At 41.3% G+C, this 25,951-nt stretch overlaps 1 protein-coding gene across 25 annotated transcripts in view; it reads left to right on the forward strand.

Annotated features, from left to right (window-relative positions):
• RARB (retinoic acid receptor beta) overlaps positions 1–25,951 on the forward strand; it is a 1,227,259-nt gene that overhangs the window by 664,448 nt on the left and 536,860 nt on the right. The window contains exons 1-2 of one of the 25 annotated variants that reach the window (XM_081521084.1): positions 14,585–14,645; positions 15,676–15,769. The exons of 22 other annotated variants lie outside the window; for them this stretch is intronic. The gene's annotated coding sequence lies outside the window, so the exon portion shown is untranslated. Of the gene's footprint in view, positions 1–14,584; positions 14,812–15,675; positions 15,770–25,951 lie in introns of those variants that run through there. 2 more of the 25 variants (XM_081521080.1, XM_081521089.1) reach the window with 2 other exon arrangements.

Here is a 25,951-nt window from a genome sequence, read left to right on the forward strand (position 1 = left end):
GGGTTGAGCCATTTGCCAGGATAGCCCTTGGGAGAGAATATGAGGCCCCAAAACATTAACAATTCTCATTTGAGGATTGGTGCCAAAATCATCACTTCTTCTCCCCCCAACTCCCATACACTCCCCAAAATTAAAGGAAACAAAATATCAGGCTGAAAAGTTTCTCACCATTACCAGCACTAGATATGCTGGGGAGAAGGAAAGCCAGAGGAAATTGTGGACTTCGAGGAGAAAGAATAGGATGTGAGATTAGGGTGAAAAGATGGTGAGTTTGGAAAAGAGGAGGGATTGAAGCCAATAAAGGGAAAAGCAAGAGGTCTAAAGGATGGGCTCCCACCAAAAGGCAAGTACAGTCAGCATCTTGGGTCCTGCATCTGGAGGTTCCACCAAACTCAGATCAAAAATATTTGAGAAAACAAAAATCCAGAAGATTCCAGAAAGCAAAACTTGAATTTACATTGCACCAGCAACTATTTACATAGCACTTACATTGTACTAGGTACTATAAGTAATCTAGAGATGATTCAGATTATATGGAGGGTGTCTTGATTGCAAGCACACATCATGCCATTTTGTGTAAGGGACTCGAGCTTCAGAGATTCTGTGTCCCTGGGGGTCCTGGAGCTGATCCCCTGTGTACACCAAGGGATGTCTGTGGTGTACGATCCTCAGTTTGACACAGCCCTCCATTCTGACTCATCACACGGTCTCAACACATTAAAGCCTACTGGTGGTCAGTTGCAGAAACATCCTGCCTGTGGAAGGAAACTTAAAGATGGCCCAATGCAGATTCTCCTCTTTCACTCTCCAGAAAAGCTGTCTGTCTCTTTCTTCTTTCATACTTTTTTAGAACCCAGGTGATAAATCCTTTCTTTACCAAGATGCTCTTAACCATGGGAGACAGTGTCCTTGTTGTTTAATAGCACCAATTGTTACTATAATTATAAACAATAGTAGCATATTTGTGTAGCAGTTTACCATTTTGTGTTTTCATATGATTGCATTTGAACATCATAGCAGTCCTAAGAGATCAGGTGGGACATTTTAGACTCAACTTGACAATTAAGAAAACTCATCATTCAAGAATTATGTGAATTGCCCATATTAACACATATGATAATAGCAGAGGCTAGCATTTATAGTATCCTTATTATGTGCTGGGCAGTATGCTCTGGTGCTTTACCTGCATTATTCCATTTAATCCTTGCAAAAATACTTGATAAGAACTTTTATATTCTTATATGACAAGTGATAAAATTAAAAGTTAGGGATGTAAAGAAATTCACCCAAAGACTCACTGGTAATAAGAAGTAGAATACTGAGTACCTATTTCAGGTTTGTCTGTCTATGTTCTAAGCCACTATATTATGGTTATTTCATCAGATCTAAGATGATGTCGCAGAAAGACACGTCATTATTTTATGTACCGCTAAGAAGAAACACTGGCAATTAAATTATGGTGCTATGCTTTCTTATCATTTAGAACTTTTAACTTATTGAAAGAGTTCTTTTAGACTTAATTTAGACATAGATGCTTATCATATGTCACTTCTAACCACATGTAAAGAGGAAAGAATCAGTGAAATAAATTGATTTAAATGTTTCTGAATGTCTCCACACTTAGAATGGCACATCTCAATCACTTTTCAACTCAGAATCACCATTTGTCTCCCCAAGAGCATTAACGACAATGGAAATATTAATCTCTTATTGGTCACATCATTTTCAAATATTTTCTCCCAGTCAGTAGATTATCTTTGTGTTTTGTCCATGATTTCCTCTGTTGTGCAAAAGCTTTTAAGTTTAATACGGTCCCATTTGTTTATTTTTGCTTTTATTTCTATTACTCAGGAGACAAATCCAAAAGAAAAATATTGCTGTGATTTATGTAAATAGAGTGTCCTGTCTATGTTTTCCTGTAGGAGTCTTATAGTCTGCAGTCTTACATTTAGGTCTTTAACTCATTTTGAGTTTATTTTTACATATGGTGTTAGAGAATCTTCTAATTTATGGCTGTCCAGTTTTCCCAGCACCACTTATTGAAGAGACTGTCTTTCATCCATTTTATATTCTTGCCTCCTCTGTTGTACGTTAATTGAATATAAGTGTGTGGGAGTTCTGGGGGGCCTTCTATTCTGTCCCATTGATCTGTGTATCTGGTTTTAGTGCCAGTGCCATACTGCGGCTTTGTAGCACAGTTTGAAGGCAGGGAATGTGATTCCTCCAGCTCCATTCTTCTTTCTCAGTATTGTTTTGGCCATACCAGGTCTTCTGTGTTCCCATACAAACTTTAAAATTATTTGTTCTAGTTCTGTGTAAAAAAATGCCATTGGTGTTTTTTGATAGGGACTGCACTGAACCTGTAGATTCTCTTAAATCTGTAAATTGCCTTGGATGCTATGCTCGTTTTAACAGCATTGATTCTTCCAATCCAAGAACATGGTATATGTTTCTATCTGCCTGTGTGTCATCTTCAGTTTCTTTCATCAGTGTCATAGTTTTTGGAAGATAGGTCTTTTGCTTCCTTAGGTAGATTTACTCCTGGGCATGTTATTCTTTTGATTTAATGGTAAATGGGATTGTTTCCTTAATTTCTCTCTCGGATACTGAGTGTATATAAATTCTCTATATTAATTTTGTATCCAGCAACTTTACCAAATTCATGGATGAGCTCTAGTAGCTTACTGGTAACATCTTTAGGATTTTCTGTGTATAATATCATGTTATCTGAGTGACAGTTTTACTTTTTGTTTTCCAGTTTGTACTTCCTGTTTTTCTGATTGCTGTGTTGAATAAAAGTGGCAAGAGTGGGCATCCTTGTCTTGTTCCTGATCTTGGAGGAAATGCTTTCAGCTTTTCCACCATTGAGAATGATGTTAGCTGTAGGTTTGTCATATATGCCCTTTCTTATGTTGAAGGATGTTTCCTCGGGGGCTTCCCCAGTGTCTCAGCGGTACAGAATCTGCCTGCAGTCTAGGACCTGCAGGAAATGAGGGTTCGATCCCTGGGTTGGGAAGGCCCCCTGAAGAAAGGAATGGCAGTCCATTCTAGTATTTTTGCCTGGAGAATCCCATGGCCAGAGGAGTCTAGCACTCCATAGGGTCATAAAGAGTCAGACAAAACTGAAGCAACTTCAGTTCAGTTCAGTTCAGTTGCTCAGTCGTGTCCAGCTCTTTGCAACCCCATGAATTTGCACGCCAGGCCTCCCTGTCCATTACCAACTCCCGGAGTCTACCCAAACCCATGTCCATCGAGACAGTGATGCCATCCAGCCATCTCATCCTCTGTAGTCCCCTTCTCCTCCTGCCCCCAATCCTTCCCAGCATTAGGGTCTTTTCCAATGAGTCAGCTCTTCACATGAGGTGGCCAAAGTATTGGAGTTTCAGCTTCATCATCAGTCCTTCCAATGAACACCCAGGACTGATCTCCTTTAGGATGGACTGGTTGGATCTTCTTGCAGTTCAAGGGACTCTCAAGAGTCTTCTCCAACACCACAGTTCAAAAGCATCAATACTTCGGTGCTCAGCTTTGTTTACCGTCCAACTCTCACATCCATACATGACTACTGGAAAAACCATAGCCTTGACTAGATGGACCTTTGTTGACAAAATAATGTCTCTGCTTTTCAACATGCTATCTAGGTTGGCCATAACCTTCCTTCCAAGGAGTAAGCGTCTTTTCATTTCATGGCTGCAGTCACCATCAGCAGTGATTTTGGTGCCCAAAAAAATAAAGTCTGACACTGTTTCCACTGTTTCCCCATCTATTTCCCATGGAGTGATGGGACCAGATGCCATGATCTTAGTCTTCTGAACGTTGAGCTTTAAGCCAACTTTCTCACTCTCCTCTTTCACCTTCATCAAGAGGCTCTTTAGTTCTTCTTCACTTTTCTGCCATAAGGGTGGTGTCATCTGCATATCTGAGGTTATTGATATTTCTCCCGGCAATCTTGATTACAGCTTGTGTTTCTTCCAGCCCAGCGTTTCTCATGATGTACTCTGCATATAAGTTAAATAAGCAGGGTGACGATATACAGCCTTGACATACTCCTTTTCCTATTTGGAACCAGTCTGTTGTTCCATGTCCAGTTCTAACTGTTGCTTCCTGACCTGCATACAGGTTTCTCAAGGGACAGGTCAGGTGGTCTGGTGTTCCCATCTCTTTCAGGATTGTCCACAGTTTAGTGTGACCCACACAGTCAGAGGCTTTGGCATAGTCAGTGAAGCAGAAATCGATGTTCTTAGCACGCAGCATGTTTCCTGTGTCTCCATTTTTCTGGGAAGTTTTTTTTCTTTTATCATAAATGAGTGTTGGATTTTATCAAAAGCTTTTTCTGCATCTATTGACATCAGTTCAGTTCAGTCGCTCAGTTGTGTCCAATTCTTTGCAACCCCGTGGACTGCAGCACACCAGGCTTCCCTGTCCATCACCAACTCCCTAAGCCTGCTCAAACTCATGTCCATCAAGTCAGTGATGCCATCCAATCATCTCATCCTCTGTCATCCCCTTCTCCTCCTGCCTTCAACCTTTCCCAGCATCAGGGTCTTCTCTCATGAGTCAGCTCTTCACATCAGGTGGCCAAGGTATTGAAGTCTCAGCTTCAGCATCGGTCCTTTGAATGAATATTCAGGACTGATTTCCTTCAGGATTGACTCGTTTGATCTCCTTGCAGTCCAAGGGACTCTCAAGAGTCTTCTCAAACATGTTTATTGACATGAGCATATGATTTTTATTCATATGTTTGTTAATATGATGTGTTACATTGATTAATTTGCACATATTGAAAACTCCTACATCCTTAAGATAAATCCCACTTGATCATGATGTAAATTTTTTTCATGTATTGTTGAATTGAGTTTACTAGTATTTTGTTGAGAATTTTATGTCCATCTTCATCAGTGATGTTAGCCTGTAATTAAAAAAAAAAAAAAAGTTTTACAGCATATAGCTAGACATTGCCCTCTGCTAATAAGCACCAGGGTTCCTGGCTTTACCCACCATGAGATTAAACAAACAAACAACAACTCAGTGGCAATGGAGCATATCTCAAAGGGGCTACACTTCTTCTGTCAGGACTTTTTCCAGGCTTCTGGCACTCACTCTCAAAGTTTTGAGGTGCACATAGGCAATGATAGTCACCTCACAGAAGCACTTTGAGGACAGGAATTGCAAGCAGAAATAATGGAAAGGGAAAAAGTATGTGGTTTAGGATCAATAACACCTAGTTTACAGCCTCTGTGGTTTAAGGCAGAGCTGAGAATAAATCCCAGGTCTCCAATAAGTCTCTTGAGTTATCCAGAAAAATCACTCTAAGTTTAAAAGTTTGCCTTTTTAAAAAATTATACCCATTTTTAAAAATCTTGTTTTCTGTAACTACATATAATTGATAGTTTTCTTTCTTTTATATACAGGAGTCTTTTAAGAAAGATACCATGAAGATATGATAAAGAGATTTTTTTATAGAGATACACATGCACACACACATTTCCAAATAAAAAGCTGATCAGCTCTGACTAAAAAAAAATGTGTGTGAGAGACAGAAAGAGAGAGAGAATCAGGAGGGACAGGGGAGGGGCTGGGGGAGAGATCATTTACACTGAAACATTTAAGAAAAATGAATATAAAATGTCATCAATATGTTGATCCAGCTGTGAAGTTAATTAAATATTACAGTCCTGGTTGAACAAAAACAAAAACTGAGATTTCCTGGGGAGTACTGTTTTTGTTTAAAAAAAAACAAAAGACATTTTGCCATAATTTAATAGAGCATTCCTTTCTTCCAGCGATTTCTGTCAATCCTGCTTTTTACTCTTTATTTTCATATTTTCTGTCTACTTGCAAAAATAGAGGAGTAAACCAGTCGTCCAACAATTGATTTACTGAACCTCTTTGGTTACCAGCACTGTACAAATCATTAGTTTAGTGAAGACTGTTGCTCATAATAAAAATCAGGAGATATGGTAGCATCTGAACTTTTTTCTGAGCCAATAAAGAATTATTATATGACATTTTAGTAGAATTTAGAAGCATATATTGTGGATCTTTTAACTGGTCAAAAATGCAAAAGTTCATTTGTGATTCCTAGACTACAATTGGTACATGGTGAAGACACAGATGCTAGAGTCAGCCTGCCTGGTGTCAGTATAGGTTTGACTACTTATGAGCTGTCACCTGGGTTACTTCCTGGGTTGGCTTTTCTGTCCCTTTGGTCTTCAAGAAAAATCCAAGTACCTTCTTAAAAGTTTTGTTTAAGAATTAAATGAGCTAATAACATGTAAAGTGCAGGCAGCTGGTACTCACAGGTATTAGCTAGGATGATAATGTGACCCTACATGTGGTTACTCTTTGTCAACTAAAAGTTTTATTTCTGTGAAAACTTGATTATTTGTTCTTCCCAATGACAGAACATTCTATTGATACATGAGGGGGAAAGCAGGCTATGGATCCACATTGGATTAGAATTGAGTGATTCCTTTTTACTGGATTTATGCTTTTTTGCAGTTATCATAGTCATCATAGAAGTATCAGCATGTAGCTAGGGGTGGATTTAGCCTTAATCATCACTGCCCTTTCCTGAGTCTGAATCATAAAACCATTCTCACATCTGAAGCTTTCTTGCTGTTACACAGATTTTCCCCCATAAGTGAATTTTCATCCTGTGAACTTAAAGATCCTATAGGAAGATTAAACTCTGCTTTAGGGTAAGTTCAGTTCACTTGCTCAGTCATATCCAACTCTTTGCAACCCCATGGACTGCAGCACACCAGGACTTAAAAAGAAGATAGTGAAAATTTGGGGCGGGCATGAGAAATGTCCTACAGAGTCCATCATTGTTTTCCTATTAATAGTCTTAAGTTTTATGGGTCTGGAAGCATGAGTTTCCTAATCCTCTAAAGCAGCATTGTCGAGCAAAGCTGTCATGATGAAAATTATTTTTGTATCATCTGTTATAGTAGCCACTAGCTATGTATGCTGTTGAGCACTCACAGTATAGCCAGTGCAACTGGGGAACTGAATTTTTAACTCTAATTAATTTCAATTTAAATAGATACCTATGGTTTGTGACTACCATATTGGACAACACAGTTCTAAAGCCTCCTTCTTCATGTCATTTCTGTTTCCTTGGGAATTGCAGACACAATCCCACATATCCAGGCATCTGAGTGTTAGAAAAAAATAAACATCCATTCACTAGCGGAGAAACCAGATATAAGTAGGAAAACCTAAAATGGCAACTATTGGCCTGAGCTGCAAATGATTCTCAGTGATGTCAACACTTTAAGCATATGCTGAGCTATGTTGTATCTCTCACCAAAACAACTGTGTGTGAAATAAGACAGTCAGGAAAGCCAGATTACGTGGATGTCAGTGAGATGATATAGGTAAACGATAGGAAAAAGAGAGCAAAGACTTCTTTAAAAGGCAAGTACTGCATTACGTCATTTTGTTTGAGACAGCGAGTGTATGAAGCACAAATAAAAATGAAATAAAATAGAAAAAAATAGAGGAACTATAAGGACATATCAATCTCAAACCATTTACAAGGAGAAAAGCTCAGTTTAAAGACAGACTCCAGAGAACGTCACGGTATGTGTTGTGACAGGAAGCTGTATCCAAAAGGCTTGTTGGAAGCTCTGTTGAGCATAGCAAGGGCAGATTGAACTACAGAATTAACCCTCATGGAGAGCTAGGACCAAGACACAAGTGGAAAAGCTGTTGTCTTTATTCATGCTTCTATAAGTGATTGAATGTCCTTAGTTTTCAGTTAAGAGGTGGCTGCATAAACATTCACACATGGTCCCTCTTTGAATGAGCTTCTGACTTACTGTGAACCTGTGCTCAGTGTGTAGCCTTAACTGGGGCGTCCACGTTATATATTGGAAGACGTAGCCCATAGAGCGTGCTGGATTGGTTTGTTTCATAAGTAGCTGGCTTTCTAGATTATTAGATTACTGCATGAAGATACAATGCATGACTAATTAAATGACAGTGATTGAAATAGCCACAGAGGACCACAACAGAAGAAGCAGCACATAGCTGAATATAGTATGTGTCTCCTCCCTCCAATTAATAGTACATATGATGGGCAGTGACCTGAAGTGGACAAGATGATGGTTTAATAGATGTGCTGGGACAAGATTTCAGTGATAAAGGAAGGGAGCATTTAGGATGAAGAGAGAGGGCCTCCGTAGGCTATGAATTTGGGTTCAGGGAGTATTGGGGCAGTGATTGGTGGTGTCCTTAGCACATAGTTCAGTTGGGAGGTAAAGAGATGTATATTGGGTGAGTTAGTTTGGGTTGACATCATTAATGGTATTAAATACCAAGCAGATTTGTCAAGAGCACAAAAGAGCCAGAAATTTCATTGCACCCAAGGTGTTGAAAAAGAAAAAAAGTGTTAACCAGAAAACAGCAGATGGATGTCAAACTCTGTAATCATTGAGGTGCTCAGACATTGCTTTCACATGAACGTACATTAGTTTCAGGCCTTTTAATATAGACTAAAAGCCCTATTTAGCCCAGACACTAAATATTTCTATTATTTAAAAGAATACTTCATTGTGACTGAGTAGTATTTAAAAGAATGGGCTATACAGCCAAAGAAAACAAGCTTTAAGAACTTAAAATTCAAGGAATTTTGAATGCAACTGGAATGTTTATAATTTCTCATTTCTCATATAGGATAAGGTTTGATATTTTAAGATACGTTTTCTGTTTCAACAGTGATATGGGATTTTAATAAAGAAATATGATTTCTGTCCCTTTCTCCATGCCTTTAAAAAGCTTGGTAATGCTGAAATTCAGAAATACTGGGTGATGTATACTGTAAGGTTTGAATTTTGGTTTTGTTTATCAACATTTTGTTGTGACAGCCAAAAATAAAAAAAGCAAAGTCAGTTTGGTCAGATATGAAGAAAACAAAGACATTTAGTAGAAATCTTTTTTTTTCTTTTGCATGTGGACGTTGAAGTTTGAAGAGCTTTATAGATTGTAAACATATTCTTGTTGAGTTTTACTGTGATTGCGTATTTCCAGCAGAAATGAATACCTTACAGTAAGATTTACCAGACCTGTGTGTACCTCTAACTGTAGCTTTGTTTATTGTCATTTAAATGACCATGTGATAAGAAGCCAGGTACTCAAGTGAATCTGGCATTTTTTTTTTTTTTTAAAGAATGTTGGCCAAAGAATCTTCCCTTCTAATCTCCAGTCACCCCTGTCTTTTCAGCCCTCAGCCATGACTTAGAGGCAGAACCATTTTGTAAGACCCCAAGACAAGGGTTAGTTGGGTTTAAAAGAAGCATCTGCTTTTGAAAGACTAGAGCTCTCTGAAATAGCCCTTGTCTCCGTAAGAGTAAAGGTACTCAAAACATCCTTTTCATTTAAAATCAAATTTGAGATCTCATTCAGGAGACACATGGTCAGGCAACTGAGAGATAAAAGGCTGGCAGAACAGTCAAGAAGGTATTGTTTTGACTTCAGATGATGTACCTTAGGGTGAGAGGGAATTCCAGTCTTCAGGGCGCTGCAGGTATGCCTTTCAAGCAACATCTGTTGTGGCCCAGAGTCAGGGGGAGACTGGAGACTGTTGGGGAGTGCTCAGATTACACTGGAAGAGAGGTGAAAGCAGACACTTCCGTGAAGAAATTACTGAAAGTTAGCTGCTTCTCCTTTGCCCCGAGGCTGTGATACAGCCATCTGTAATTGAGATTTGTTTTACTCTATTTTATTTGTGGCTGCCCTGGATCTTCGTTGTGTGCGTGGCTTTTCTCAGGGGCTGCTCTCCGGTTGTAGGGCCCAGGCTCTCTGCTTCAGCCCCTCTTGTTGCGGAGCGTGGCCTTTAGAGTGTAATGGGCTCCAGAGCACAGGCTCAATAGTTGTGGCCCACAGGCTCTGTTGCTCCGCACCATGTGGGGTCTTCCCGGACCAGGGATCAAACTCGTGGCTCCTACATTGGCAGATAGAGTCTTTACCACCGAGCCACTAGGGAAGCCCCGAGAACTTTTTTAAAACAGGAAAGTTTTTCTAGTTTCTAGGTTGATCATTGGTTCAAATGAGACTGCTCACTCAGGTGCTGGTCCATCACCTGTGGAACCAAGGTAAACAGGGTGAAGTAAAACAGGTAAATATTCAGTGTCTGTTACATCTTACTGTTTCTACTTAAACTTTAAGCCTAGTGTTCTAATTAGCAATGTGAATCCTTATTCTTGATAGACTTGAGCATGAAAGGACATTGAAAAACCATTCTAGTTTCTGAGAAAAGAAAGTCAAGGTACACTTTCAAGATCATTTTGTGTTATTATAGTTACTACCTGTTAAAAAATTGTCAATATAGGTGATGTTTCTGCATAGATTACTATTTTTAACTGAGTCCACTTGTATAAGCAAAAAAAAAAAAAGAACCATTACTTTCAACCTTAACTTGACTTAGTATGAGAATTACTAATTAATAAGAATCCTATACTTGAAAAATTTGTCTTTTGGCATATAATCCTCTATAAGATATGGTTCGTTAAGAGAGGGTTCAAAAACATTGTGGGATAAAATTTTAGTACCAGGAAATTGATGAGTGCTCTCAAAAGATATTTGCCTTTCCCTGGATAACTTTTTGACACTGACAAATATATATTCTGCCAGTATCTGAATTTAATATACTAAATATGTAAGGATGGCAGAACTAAAATCCACTCTAGGTTTCTCTGGCTTCTTTTTAAGGTTAACATTATATCACTAGTGGTTTTCCAACAAGCATCTGACCTATTTGTAGTGACCCAATTCACTCACTTCCCAGGTGGCCGCCCATAGGTGAAATGATCTGCCAATTTCAGAGACTCCTTGGAGGGGTAGCATCCGTTGAAATCCTGCTGCCCATTGTCTGCGAGTAGCTAAAAGCCTGAGGACTATGACAGATTTAGCCATGCAAATGGAGAGTCCAAGGGCTTTCATTTCACTCCTGTGGTGTTAACTTCTTTGCACTGTATCCCAGTTTAGGTGTTTACCAGTTTTATCGTAAATAGTTTTCTGTACTGCTATATGCAAAGTACAGCTTTTGAAAACATTATTTTTGCTAGTAGGGGAGCACTCAGCTTCTAGGAATCCTCTAGTGAATTCTTTTTTTTTTTTTTTAATTGTACTAGAGTATAGTTGATTTACAATGTTGCGTTAGTTTTGGGTGTACAGCAAAATAATTCAGTTAAATATATATATATATACACATATATACATATGTATGTGTATATCTATTCTTTCCAGAGTCTTTTCTCATGCAGGTTATTACAGAATATTGAGTAGAGCTTCTTGTGCTATACACTAGATCCTTGTTGGTTATCTACTTTATATATAGTAGTGTGTGTATATGTTAATCAAACATATCTTCCCCACTACCACATTTCCCCTTTGGTAACCATAAGTTTGCTTTTGATATCTGTCTGTTTCTATTTTGTAAATAGATTCATTTGTATCATTTTTAATTAGATTCCACATATGAGTGATGTATGATATTTATCTTTGTCTGTCTGACTTACTTCACTTAGTATGATAATCTCTAGGGTTCATCCATGAAATGAGTTCTGTTTTCAGAGGTATAAAATTAGTTTAATAAATCCAGATTTTTATAAAATAAAGTTGCTTTTATAATAAAGAGCCTTCCTCACCTTCTCCAGGCGGCAGAGTGCCATGAAAATCAGGTGAGTACGGTGTGTACGTGTGACAGGTTTGTGGGTTGTGAGACTGAGCATTGGAAATGCTAATACTTCTGATAATGACCAAATATAGACTCCTTTTAGCCCTATTACTCTAAGTGTCTTCTGAAGACCAGCAGCGTTAGCCTCACCTGGGAGCTTGATGGGAAAGCAGAATCACTGGCTCCAGAGCTCTTGCATCAGAATCTGAACTTTAGCAAGATCTTCAAGTTTGGAGAAGGAAATGGCAACCCACTCCAGTATTCTTGCTTGGAAAATCCCATGGACCGAAGAGCCTGGGGGGCTACAGTCCATGGGATTGCAGAGTTGGACTCGACTGAGCAACTATACACACAGGTTGAGAAGCCCTGCCCTGCCGCTGTCTTATCCTTCACAATAGTACTTGAGGAGATGCTATGATCTCTCTGCCCTTCCCTCTCTCATTAGAATTTTCTTCCAATGCAGAAAATCACTGCTAGTATTTTTTTAAGCTCATCAATGGCATGTCTGAGTACATGGCCATTTGCCATCATCATCAGCTTTGGAGAAAGGTAATTTAGGGTTAACAGACAGATGCCATATCTGCCTTTTGAAGAGGGAATGCCGCCTGGTAGAAAGCCTCCAGGACTCCAGGACACCACTGGTAGAGCCTGAGAGCCTGCCAGAGGGCTACAGCCCACAGCTGGAGGTCCGCGCATTAACTCCAAACAATGGTCAAGAGGAGGGAGAAAATGGATCCACTGCGGAGCTGTAGACGCGAAGTAGACAAAACAAGAACTACGTCCATGTCTTGGTCTTTGCAACACAGGCAGATACACCTCAGAGATGATGATACTTAAATGAAATACACATGGTTTTTTAAATGCCATACCAGTGATATAAATCTTCTGGACAGTTTCTGAAAGAAGGAATTGATAGCTGGTGCAGGCAGATGAGTTGAGCTTTTAGCTGAGGGCCATTTGTCCTGACTAGAAGTTAACCTGGAGTATCCACTGATATCAGTGAATTCTCTTGCCGGTGAATTCCATGCTCATCTTGCCATTCTGAAGTCTGCACTTGGACCCAGTCTCTCCACTCACGTCGCCGTGTCTTGACATTATAATTTAGCTAGCAGCTGTTGACGCACTGAGGCAAAGTGAAAGGAGACAGCGTCTAAGCTTCTCTGATGGTGAGAGGTGATGAGATAAGGGGGGTGCTGTGGATTTCCTGTGTAAATCTCAGCTAGATTTATCCTTTCTATGCCTTTACTTCTTTAGTGTTGACAAACCCCTCCAGTATGCAACTTAGGCAAGCTGAGTAACTTTGTTTGGCCATTCTTTAGATTTAGAGCAAGGCCACCTAATCTAATCCATATCCATCATAACACAGCCTCCTTGGCCAGACTCCCAAAGGAGTGTGTCATAGAAGCTCAGGGTAGAGCTGGTCACCTAGGTGTCCTGCCTCACCAGGGCACTGTGCTCCCTGGCCCTCCTCCTTGACACAGGGCTGCCCACAAAATACCATGTTAGCCTTGCTGGATCCCTTCCATCTCTCCATTATAACTCTGAAACAAGCGACCCAGAGCTGTCCCACTCTCAGCCCTAAAGCAGGATAACTCAGTGGTTGCCCGTGCACGCTTTGTGTTTGGGAGTAGACTGCCTGGGATGAAGGCTGCCCTGGCCCTTGGAACTGTGTGATTTTAAGCGTGTAGCGTGACTTCCTTGGGACCTCGATTTCCTGACTTGTTAAATGAGCTGTTGTGAAGGTTGAGGTGATGCGCGCGAGGTGCTGGCACACAGTCTGGTACTGAGGGTAAAAGGGCACTGCCCCTAAAGAGCAGCAGTTGATGTCGGGTGCTCCTCTCCTTTCCCTCCAGCTCCGAATGGGAGAGGCCCACTAGCTCACCCGCTACGACGGACAGTCACAACCTTACAGCAACCAGAGGTCCCAAAGCAGAAATTTTTGTTGAAGAAATACATTCTTCTTCCTCTTTATCTATCTACTTAGGTGGAATCACTTGTCACTGACAACCCATGGTCTACACATCCTGCAAAATTTGTTGAACAACTACTTCTGCAAGGATTCTAGTCTCAAGGATTAGATAATTTGCAGAGGTGACTTTGATGGAAGTTTCTGGAAAGCTAATATAAAGCAGAATATGTTGGGTTGCCATTTCCTTATCTGGGGGAGCACACAATATAAAGCAAAATATGTCAAGGAACTTAAAAGTGGTACAGAACCAATACAGTATGGATTCTGAATCAGTAAGAAGCTTCTTAAAGAAAGTGCCATTTGAAGTGGGAATTGAATGAGGTATTAGGATTTCAACCAACAGAAATTGGAAAGGGTTTTCAGATGGAAGAAACAAGGCAAGCTAGAGTCAGCTGGCAAGAAGGCAAAAGGAGCTGTTTGGAAAGCATCTAGTAGCCCAGTTTGGTTGTTTCATTTGACTGGAAAAGGGAGTCTGCCAAATATAGAGCAAGATTTGAATGCACCCTGTGAAGAAGAGCATCCTATTTGCTTCTTTGCCTTTCTGAGGCTCTGTGGTACTAGGATATACACCTCCTCTTCTCTCTAGCCGCCATCATCCAAACCTGCACTTCCTAGATTATAGCAGTAGTTCTAAAGCCTTTGTTGTTAGTTAGCTGCTAAATCATGTCTGACTCTTTGCAACCCTAAGGAGTGTAGGCCCCCAGGCTTCTCTGTCCATGAAATTTCCCAGGCAAGAATACTGGAGTGGGTTGTCATTTCCTCCTCCAGGGCATCTTCCCAGCCCAGGGATCGAAGCCATGTCTCCAGCATTGGCAGATGGGTTCTTTACCACTGAACCACCTTAGGTCCTTGCTTATAATCTACATTTGTGACCTCACTTGGAAACCATTCAGCTGAGTGACAGCCTCTCCCTGGGAGGGCGTAGGTGAAGAGAGGCAGGAGTCTTTTCCTGGAATCTTGACAGAGAGGAGCCCTATAGATGGAGGTTCTAAGGTGGGGCCAGGGCAGAGCGTTACAAGGAAAGCTATTCCCAGAGTATAGAGTGGGAAACAAGGAAAAGAGGGTTAGCATGAACCAGAGACCAAATTTCCCTGGTTAAAGTATTTGGATCAGATATATGGACATGGCAAGGGGGATGAATTGGGAGACTGGGATGGAGGTATGTGCACTGCCATGTGTAAAACAGATAGTGAATGGGAAGCTGCTGTATAGCACAGGGGGCTCAGCTCAATGCTCTGTGATGGCCTAGAGGGCAGGATGGGGCGGTGGGAGGCAAGTCCAAGAGGGAGGGGATATATGTATACACATAGTTGATTCACTGCATTACAGCAGCAGCTCTATACAGAGACTAACACGGCATTGTACAGAAACTATACCCCAGTTTAAAAAATAAGAGAATTCCGATCAAATTGGCATTAAAGATTCTAATATAAAAAGCAGCCATGAGACATAGCAAGATAAAAAAAAAAAAAGTTTCATTGACTAAACCAAACACTCTTCAAGTAATCTGGTATCCTGCCGGAGGCTAAAGGGGTGGGACAGTTGACGGACCTCTTTCAGTTGGGATGTGGCATTGCTGCCAGCCTTGCCCTCTCTGCGTGGTAAGAACGGGTAAGAGTGACTCCAGAGCAGGAGACGGCCAGTACCGTGCCCAGGCGTCTCAAGGCTGTGCAGGTCAGGGAGTAGTACTGAGGCCATTGGAGGCCCCTGGGAGGGCGGTGTCGCTCAGCATGCTTCTCGCCCTGCATGTAGCTGGTCTGATGAACACTTCGGCATACATTGTGCCTAACATCGAGGCTGTGACGTCTGAGCATGCAGAGCGATCAGAGGAGCAGAGGCCTCGGTGGCATTGTCCTTGCCTGGTGGCGGGGCTGCTGTCCCTGCAGGTGATAACAAGCTCCCCTCAAGGCCTTGGTGTGGCTGGGTTATCTCAACACGTAATGTATATGTTTGCCTTGCTTTATTGGCTGGCTCCCTGTAAAGCAAAATATTGACAATAAAATAGCTATTTTTGTCTCACCAGCCACTGCATGGTCTTTGTCCCTTCACATTTAATGGCTACGGTGTTCTTCTCTTCCGCCTGCTTCGCTGATCCTCTGACAAACAGTCGCAAACAGGTATTCCAGAGTAATGTCCAATCTTTACCAGCAAACTGTCCATCCTGCTGACCCTGTGAAAATGAGGAACATATTGAATATATCACAGAACAAATTAAGGGTGTGAGGCTTAATGCAGCCAAGGAAGTGATCATCACACCATATGTCTGGGAGCCTTGAGCGATGCTTAGGACTCCAGCTTAGAGAGTTTCTCGTACTGAACAGGGTACATTTCAAAAAGAAAAAGGAATTGTACAGTTCAGCACTCCCCATTTTTCAAATTTGATAAAAGAATGAATCCTTTCCAGTCTGGCTGCTCCTGTGGACAGGAGGCTCCAGGGGCCAGACTAGGGGCTTAGATTCTTCAGATGTCTGTGGGTCCTCTTGACTAATCATTGCGTGGGTGCCTGTGGAGTCACTTCAGTCATGACCGACTCTCTGCGACCCCATGGACTGTAGCCCGCCGGGCTCCTCTGTCCATGGGATTCTCCAAGCAAGAGTACTGGAGTGGGAGGCCATGCCCTCCTCCAGGGGATCTTCCCAACCCAGGGATCGAACCTGCATTTCTTATGTCTGCTGCATTTCAGGATGGTTCTTTATCACTGGCACCACCTGAGAAGCCCTGACTCACCATTACTCTTCCTATATCTTGTCACAGAAGTCACTCCTAAGAGATGTACTAATTAAAATGGCCATCTGAGGTCCTGGGGTCACACGGCCTCATCCTTTGCTGGCGCCGGAAGCGTAGATCTGTTTCTCAACCTCTTGGCCCTCAGTTTTCTTTTTGGTAAAGTAAGACTCATGGTAGTGGATGTAGGGCACCCCGAACCGTGTCCTATATATAACCCAGGCTTATTGCTGTGACTGTAATTTGTTAACTATTCTTGATCCAGATGTTTGATGAGTTCAGACTGGTAAACTTTGTATTGAGACAGAGAGTGAATATATGGGCCTTGTGGGCCATAGTGATCTTTATTGCAGCTATCCAGCTCTGATGTGGTAGGTGGGGCAGAGGGCAGCTGCAGAGAATAGGTAAAGAACTGACATGGCTGTGTTCTAATAAAACTTTATTTACAAAGCAGGCAGAACATGGGATTTGTCCTGTAGGGTATTGCTTGAACCCCAAAGTGCCTTTGGCTGAATCAAGTCATTCTCTAAGCTGCTACAACTTCCACACCGGCTTCCATGCCAGAGCCTGTGCCTTTGTCAGACCTGCTACAGCAGAATTGCCAGAGATGTTTAAAAACAAATGCTGGACTGCATGCTCTGCTCTTCTGGTTGATGGTGAGGCTCTGGCCATTGGTGTTTTATACAGGCTCTCTAGATGGTTCTACTGCACAGCCAGGGTGAGGTCCACTGATGATAAGTTTTATTGGAGCACTTGTTAGTAAGAGAAAGCAGATTTCCAGACCTCTGCCTGCAAATTCTGATTTGATTCTGGACTGAAGCCCAGGAATCTGTGTTTTTAACAAGTACTCCGAGTGATTCTCATCTTTAGGTGACTTCAGGAAACTCACCCTCCCTTTTCTTTTCTTCCATTAAGTAATACTTGATCTGCAGCTGCTTCTCAGAACCTAGACCAGGAGATGCAATACAGGGCAGTTCGTTGTTCTAATGGGCTGTGGCCACATTCCTGGGGTAGCCACAGACAAAGGAGTCAAAATCCTTTCTCCCAGTCAGTACATCAGTGAGGCAGGTGCTGCCCAATGCCAAGAGCCATGTGAACCCTACTGATTTCTACCCTATTGACTTCACTGAAGAAGCTAGGAAAGCTGCTCACTCTCCTACCTGACCCTACAATATAAGCTGGTCATGGACGGCTCTGGCCGTTGAGATCTGAGCGGTTGTCCTGATAAGAGGTACACGTACCCCTTCAGAGCCTCTCGCCCTCCTTCCTGCACTGACTGTGGAGCACATCTGTTACCAGGAGGCAGAAAGCCAACATGTTAATGGAGATAGAAAGAAGATCAGGAGAACAGACGTCCTTGTTGGCTTCTTTAAACCACACTCCTTTGCTGGCTTGCTGGTTTACAGGATATACTCAAATACTTTTACTGCTCAAACCACTCAGCAGTTCGGTTCCATGCAGGCGAAAGAACTCCTAACTGCGGTATGTAAGCTACACTTCTCTCTGTAACAGGGGAGGCGACGGTCCAGAGACATTAATGCCCTAATAGAGTGATGTAAGCCTTATGAATGAGCCAGCCAGCCAGAAAGGCCCTTTTCTGACAAGTTCTAAAAGCACACGCTGTTCTATCCACTAGTCAGAGATAGATTCCTTCCGTTAACCATGGGCAGAAGTTTTAAAAGAAAATGTAACTGTCACCTCACGTGGCAGCTACTTTATGAAAATAGTTTTTAAATGCTTTTACAAATGATAACCTTGATGTGTTCCAAAATCATCGAGTCAGTAGATCCCACTGAACCAGTGAGGCTGGGTGGGAAGAGACTGCTCTTCCAAGATTTCATAGCTCTCTGTACTGGGTGTTTTTCTTTTGTTGTATCATCCATATATATTTACTCAGTATAACACATCTGTCTTATTCCTGATAATTTCTGAAACATCCTGATAATGCTTTAACCACTAATATTTATTAGCTCCTTCATATAAACTCCCCAAACATGCATTTAGTTTTTACCCTTGTAATTCAACATACCCATATTCATCTGTTCTTATTTTCTGCACTCCTAACTTTTCGGGATCTTCTTTTAGTTTGACTTAACAAGGACCATGCCTATTGTTACTGGATGATTGCTACTTACTAACTAGTAACTATGGCTCTTCTTTAATGAAGCAGCTGGTACAGTGGGAAATGCAAAATCAGACCCAGCTTAAAAACTTTCTTCCTTTGTGGACTTGAGTGTATTACCTAATGTCTCTGTGTCTTAGTTTCCTCTTGTGTAAAGTGTGGATAATAATTGACTGGCTCTCAGGGTTACTGAAAGGATCGAGTTAAGTTATTGTATGAAAGAATGCCGACACAGATCCTTTAACCTGGTGAGTAGTTGTTAAACATCCCCTTTCCCTTTTGAAAGCTCGGATGTCTCCCCTTGCACAGCTCGGCCTCTGAACGTAAGGGCCTGGGAGCTGCTTCCTTTTGCATTTTATCTCCATCATCTCGGCTTGCTTTAAACGTTTCTCCCTGTGTCTGGTCTGTCGTCATAACTGCTGAGCAGTAGAAAGACACAAGATAGGAATAAAGAATTAGTTTCATTCTGGGACACGGACGTCCCAGTACCTCTCTCTGAACTTCACCCAGAAATAACAGCCTAAGTGGGAAAGAAGATTAATTACCCTCCACAGACATTTGGAAGGGAGAAGGGAGACAGGAGTGCGGGAAGGATGGTTCAGTCTTTAAGAATTGTATATTGTGGCTTTATGGTGAATCTTCCATTGGAAATAGGTTCTCAAGTCCATGAATAAAGCCTCTACTGACATACAAGTACTGTCAGAAGTAACCTAGAACATCAAAACCCATATGGAGGACCATCCACATGGTGTCTACAATCCTGTGCAGTAACACATGTATGTGGATGTATAACCCCGACAATAATACTAAAGAGCACACATGCCCATCACAGTTTTATCAGAAAGTGTGACTGTGGACAAGTAACTTCTCCGGTCATTTCGGTTTCCTGCTTAAGTGGGTGATGTACACAGCATGAGAACTAGGTGGGAGAGAGGCCAGCTGAAGACCCTCATATTCAGGCCCCCTTTCATGTTGCTGCTGGAGCACAAACTCAGAAAGGGAGGAGACAGTCACCGTCGAGTATTTAAGTGGATCGTTTCTATCTCCCGCTTGCCCCCACATCTGCAGACCATGCAGTTTTACTGCATATGAATGAATGCATGTACAGTGCAACATGTCTCTCTCCTTCCAGTGAAGAAAGCCTCCATTTGTGTAGGTCATTCCTTGCCTACAACTCTGTCACACACCTCAAAAGATAAGGTCAAAAAACATTGCTCCACTATGGAAAATAGTATGGGGTTTCCTTAACAGACTGAAAATAGAGCTGCCATATGACCCAGCAATCCCACTCCTGGGCATACATCTGGAAAAGACAAAAGCTCTAATTTGAAAAGATGTATACACCCCAAAGCACTGTTTATAGTATCTAAGACATAAAAGCAACCTAAATGCCCATCAATAGATGAATGGATAAAGAAGATGTAGCGCGTGCGCACACACACACACACACACACACACAGAGTGGAATATTACTCAGCCATAAAAAAAGAATGAAATATTGCTATTTGAAGCAACATGGATGGACCTAGAGATTATCACACTACCTGAAATAAAACAGAGCAAGACAAATATATGTTATCACTTATATGTGAAATCTAAACAAATGATACAAAAGAACTTACTTATAAAACAGAAATAGATTCACAGACATAGAAAACAGATATGGTTACCAAAGGGGAAGGTGGGGCAGGATAAATTAGGAGTTTGGGATTAATAGATACACACTAATAAATGGAGAAGAATATTTTAAATGATTTTTTTTCATTTTAAGTATAAATATATATCTGGATCATGTTGCTGTACACCTGAAACTAACACAGCATTGTAAATCAACTATACTGTAATTTAAAAAATATAGATAGATATACAAAATTGTCTGTATTTTTTACATTGAAGTATAGTAGACAGGCGGAGAAGGCAATGGCACCCCACTCCAGTACTCTTGCCTGGAAAATCCCATGGACGGAGAAGCCTGGTAGGCTGCAGTCCATGGGGTCGCTAAGAGTTGGACACGACTGAGCGACTTCACTTTCACTTTTCCCTTTCATGCACTGGAGAAGGAAATGGCGACCTACCCCAGTATTCTTGCATGGAGAATCCCAGGGACGGCGGAGCCTGGTGGGCTGCCATCTATGGGGTCGCACAGAGTCGGACACGACTGAAGTGAGTTAGCAGCAGCAGCAGCATAGTAGACAGGAGGAGAAGGGGATGACAGAGGATAAGATGGTTGGATGAGGTAGAGGATGAGATGGCTGGATAGCATCACCAACTCAATGGTCATGAATTTAAGCAAAATCTGGAAGATCATGAAGGACAGGAAAGCCTGGTGCACTGCAGCCCATGGGGTTGCAAAGAGTTGGCTATAACTTAGCAACTGAACAACAACAACAAGATACATTAAGAAGAATGCTTTTTTTTAAGTTAATGCAATTTTAATAACATTGCCTATATTCGTGAGTATCAGAACCATTCGCCAAGAATCTTAAACTTTAAACCTGAAAAATCTAATGCATAGCACAGTAAAACAGGGGCTGATTCAACCAACAGACAGAAGAGCATGTCTGGAGCAGATTTCTGGAAGCAAAGGGCCACCCTCCCTGGGGAGAACAGCCCTTGTTTGCAGCACTGCGTTCCCTGGGGGAGGGCTCTGTCCACCCTGTGCTCTGGGCATGAAAACAGTGGAAAAGGCCAGTTCCTTATGTATGGAGGGGCTTATATGCAAACTCCCAGGCACTCAGAAAGGCAAATGCACAGAAGTTATGCCTATCCTGAATGGTGGTAAACCCCAGACAAGTAAGAAGTCCCTCCTTTCCCCTCTGAAGGAACCCAGCCCAGTTTTCTCATGTCTGCACAGCACACAGTCATTTGAGAGAATGGTCACAGGTTAAACATGAGTGCACTAACTGTGCATTCAAAATGATCTTTCAAAACAGAACTCCCTAAGACAGGAAAGAACTTCTCTGACTTTCAAGAGAGTAAAACAGAATGTTGCAGAGATAATCAGCTTAAAGAATCAAGCCTTCTAGTCACAACAGAGGCAGTACCCCAGTGGTGGCTCTAAGAAAGATATCCATAGAACTGTTGACATGGGCATAGGATTGTGCAAATTCAACATCCACTACCCCAAAGGAATTTCCTTTTTTTTAAAAAAAAAAAAAAAAGGCCAGTAAATGGTATGTTTTGGGTGGGTGACTGATCTATACAATATCATTCCATTTATGGAGAGTGGGTGATTGGCTCAGAAGCTCGGTGAATATATTCGGATCTCTTTTGACTAGATTGGCCTGGAAAGACCATTTTGTGTTTTCTCTTTTATGGAGATACAGCTGGTCACATCACCCCACTGCTTCCAATTTGGCAGACACAAATGCAGGTGCCACTGCTCTGAAGCACTCATGTGGTTGGACAGAGGAGGATGGATGGAGCCCCCTGGAAGCGTTTAAAGTAACAGCTTGAGGGAGTATTTTCTGTCCTGCACACTTATTTTGTTTTGACCAGTTTTCTTTACATTTTCCTAAGAAAACGACAAGAGTACCTCTAACAGCTAGCCAGCTTTGGAAGTTTCTTTCCTACCTGTTCTTTAATCATTCACAGAGGAGAAAACCCCATTCTGCCAGGGAGAGAATGGAAAGAGATGGTTTCACGTCACCAAAAAGAAATCTTCCAACATCTTGGAACACTTTTCCTTTAAGAGCCTCATTTCTTTTTCTGCAGCTGCTTTCATCTCTTTGATACATAAGGGTACACTAAGTTGAATCTATAAACAGAACACGCTAATTAAGAGTAATTGCTTCGGAGATTGGTCCAGACGATTCAGCATTATATGCATGTTCTTCTCAGATATCCATTAACAGCTAATAAGATACTACAGATGTGCCAGTCTGTTTCCTGTTTCCGTCTATTGTACCTTTATTGCCATATATGGACCAATCGGATGGGCGGAACAATAAGTGGATGTCCTTTTGCTCCCTGAGCCTGTCTCAAAGGAATGTTTGTTATTAGATTGCTTTTTCTGTTTAGTTTCACATCAGTATGTTAATAGAGAGAACATAACAGTAAGAAAGTTTTCTGTTGCTTTCCTTTTCTTCACTTCTGCAACCTAACTGGTTTAGTGTTTCCTTAAATCGCTTTGTATAGATTTTTTAGAAGATGTAATGCAAATATGCCTGAGCCCCACGAGCAGAGGGAAAGTGACATTCTTCCTCCTGCTCTCTTGAAAAGAAGTTTCCATCTAAATGTTTTTAAGTACTTAGAAATTCAGCACGAATATCATGTTGCTATATTTGACTGATTTACACTTGAGACTTGGTAAAAAGCCTATGAATTATTCATTCCCAAGTGATTCTGTAAGCCAGAACACCAGAAATCACATTCCCCACTGAATTTTATAAAGTGAAATAGTTTAAAAACTCTCTAGATATGAGGATATCTATAGAGTTGGTTTTCCCTCTGATTTTAAATGGCCATGCTTTCAAATCACTTGCTTTTTTACTTTAGGATAATTCAGTTAAAGATCTCACCCTTTTCTGCACTAAACCTGGTTAACATATTTATGTGCTAAAGCCTTTTTACTTTAGGATAATTTAGTTAAAGATCTTACCCTTTTCTGTGCTAAACCTGGTCCAAACTGTTATGCTATGAAGTAGATTAGAAATTGGTACCTTTTGTTCCTCCTATGTCCAGAGATGTTTTACTCTGTTGTGAAGACAAAACAACAGAGGGGAAAATAATTACTGGCTTTCCCTTTGCTGCTGCTAAGTCACTCCAGTCGTGTCCGACTCTATGCAACCCCATAGATGGCAGCCCACCAGGCTCCTCTGTCCCTGGGACTCTCCAGGCAAGAATACTGGAGTGGGTTGCCATTTCCTTCTCCAGTGCATGCAGGCCTGCTAAGTCGCTTCAGTCATGTCCGACTCCGTGTGACGTTATGGACAGCAGCCCACCAGGCTCCTATGTCCATGGGATTCTCCAGGAAGTATACTGGAGTGGGTTGCCATTTCCTTCTCCAGAGGCTTTCTCTTTAAATGGAACTAAAAGTGAGAAGTAAACTAGTTTATTAGAATTAACTACTACACCTAGGGAAGGAAACATACTGTTCCCTGAAACTATGTATGTATTTTTCATTTTATACTTATGTGTTTAATATGTAACATATATGTGCACACATGCACTTGCGCACACAGTGATACTAGCTCAGCTGGGACATTAAAATGTTGTAATATTAAAAGATTCTACATAGTTCTTATATTATGGAGTCCACAGATTTGTGTCTTAGCAGCTAACTTTTTATGAGAGTACATTAAAATCATTTAAAATGTTACTTAGGGCAGTAACACTTTGACCTATGTGCTCATAAGAATTTATAAACGGAACAAGGTCAGGTGGGTTCACTAGCTTGATGGCACTTCCCAAGTATATCTAAAGTCTTTTTAAATATGTGGGCAAACCATTTGAGGCAAGAGGAGAATTGACGTTCCCCAGGGGAAACACACAGAAGAGTTTTTAATCTATGAATTGGTGCCATTCATTCCTGCTTTCAGGGAATTCTCCATCGCTTCTTCTGCATTGATAATCCAGACCATCCGAATAATAGACATGGGTGGGCGTGTAAGGGAGTATTCAGTAGAGGAGAGGTATCCTGAGTTATCTTTCGCCAGGAAGTGTGCTCAGCAATTCTGCACACACAGAGGCACAGAGAAGTGTTTTGTTTTGTGCACATCATTCCCAGACTCTTAACAAGACATTTCCAAATCAGGTTTGTCATCAAAATACCACTAATGCTGATATTAACACAAACACACTACTGTATATAAAATAGATAATCAACAAAGATGTATTTTATAGCACAGGGAGCTATGCTCAATATTTTGTAATAACCTATAAGGGAAAAGAATCTGAAACAGAATATACATGCACACACACATTTATATATGTATAGCCATAACTGAATCACTTTATTGTACACCTGAAACTAAACAAACATTGTAAATCAACTGTACTCCAATAAAGAACCAGATATCAGTTCAAAAAAAAAAATATCCCAGTCTGTCCTCCAAAATGCGGCTCTAAAGTTCAGTCCCTACTAAAGAGCACACAGAAGTGTGTTCTTCACTGGGTGTAAAGTGACCTGAACTCAAACTCATTTGTACAACTTCTGCTTTTACCAAAGGACTGGTCCGAAGGTGACAGTTCAGTAAGGTTAAGGTTGGAAAGTCATTCCTCTAATTTCTGTGGGCATCAGGCTGATATAAAACTGTAATGAGAATACATATATGGCTGTAATTAAACAAAGTGAATATCTTCTATTAAATAACTTGTTTTGATAAGTGTACTTGTTAAGAACCTTGGGTCAGCATGTGTTAAGTACCATCTACGGCCTGAGCACCCAGACCTGAGCACTGCGGAGAAAGCAGAGCACCTGTGGGAAGAATTCCTCTCCCCAGGGAGCTGGGGTCCCGTGGAGGAGTCAGCAAACTCCAAGTTTATTTGTTCAGAATATTTTTGTTGGGTTCTGAAATGCATAGATCTGTTAGGGGTTGGAGGGAAGAAATGGTTTTGAGGGAAATCAAAATATGTACTTGTGTTATATTGGAAATGACCCTTAGAATAAGCAAAATGTAAAGTCTCAGTAATTACTAATATCATATTTTTCCTGGTGATTTGCCACAGAGGATTTGCCCAAAAGGAAAGCCCTCATTATAGCTGTTGGTTGAACTGTTTTGAAGAGCTCTGTTCATGAGAGGAATGAAAAATAATTCAAAACTGGAGTTATTTTAGGAAGGGGAAGTCGTGATTTGGCCTTGATGACCCCTGGCTGTTTGTCTCCTTTGTCTGAATTACGATAATTTGTGACCCAGGGTTGGAAGGGGGCAAGAAGGGTGCTCCCCTCGGGCACACAGTCTAAGGGGGCGTCAGAAAACTCAGCAACCAAACTGATACCTTTAATACAGCATTTTTCTTTAAAAAATCAAAATTAATGCAAAAAAAAATCCACAATGGAAAGAATACCAAAAATTGAATAGGACCAGCTCAGTATTGTCCCCATTGTTCACTTTGACCTGGTCTCATGCCCACCTTGCTCTAAACCGCCACGGCACCTTGTTCATTGTTCGTCACCAAGCAGGTTCCATTGTGTGTTCTGATCATTTGCATCCGTGTCACACCGACCACATGGATACGTCTGGGACATTAGGCACAAGGCTGTGTCTACCTTGAGAGCCCTGATTTTACCCAGTGTTGTGCGCTGTCCATCGCAGTTACTCCCTAAGGTCTTACGAATCAGAGAACTCAGCAAATCACAGCTCAGAACCTGTGATGTTCAGTGAGCCTTCCAAGGACTGTGTCTGTAAAGGGCTAAGAGAGTGTAGAGAATCCACACTACAGGAAAGCCCTTTGCATTGGCGGCTTTATCGTTGTATACCTTTCCCTTTGATTACATTCGTTCTAAATTACT

Source organism: Giraffa tippelskirchi, chromosome 8 (assembly GCF_054371585.1).
Source record: "Giraffa tippelskirchi isolate mGirTip1 chromosome 8, T2T-mGirTip1v1.2.pri, whole genome shotgun sequence".
NCBI classification, from domain to species: Eukaryota; Metazoa; Chordata; class Mammalia; order Artiodactyla; family Giraffidae; genus Giraffa; species Giraffa tippelskirchi.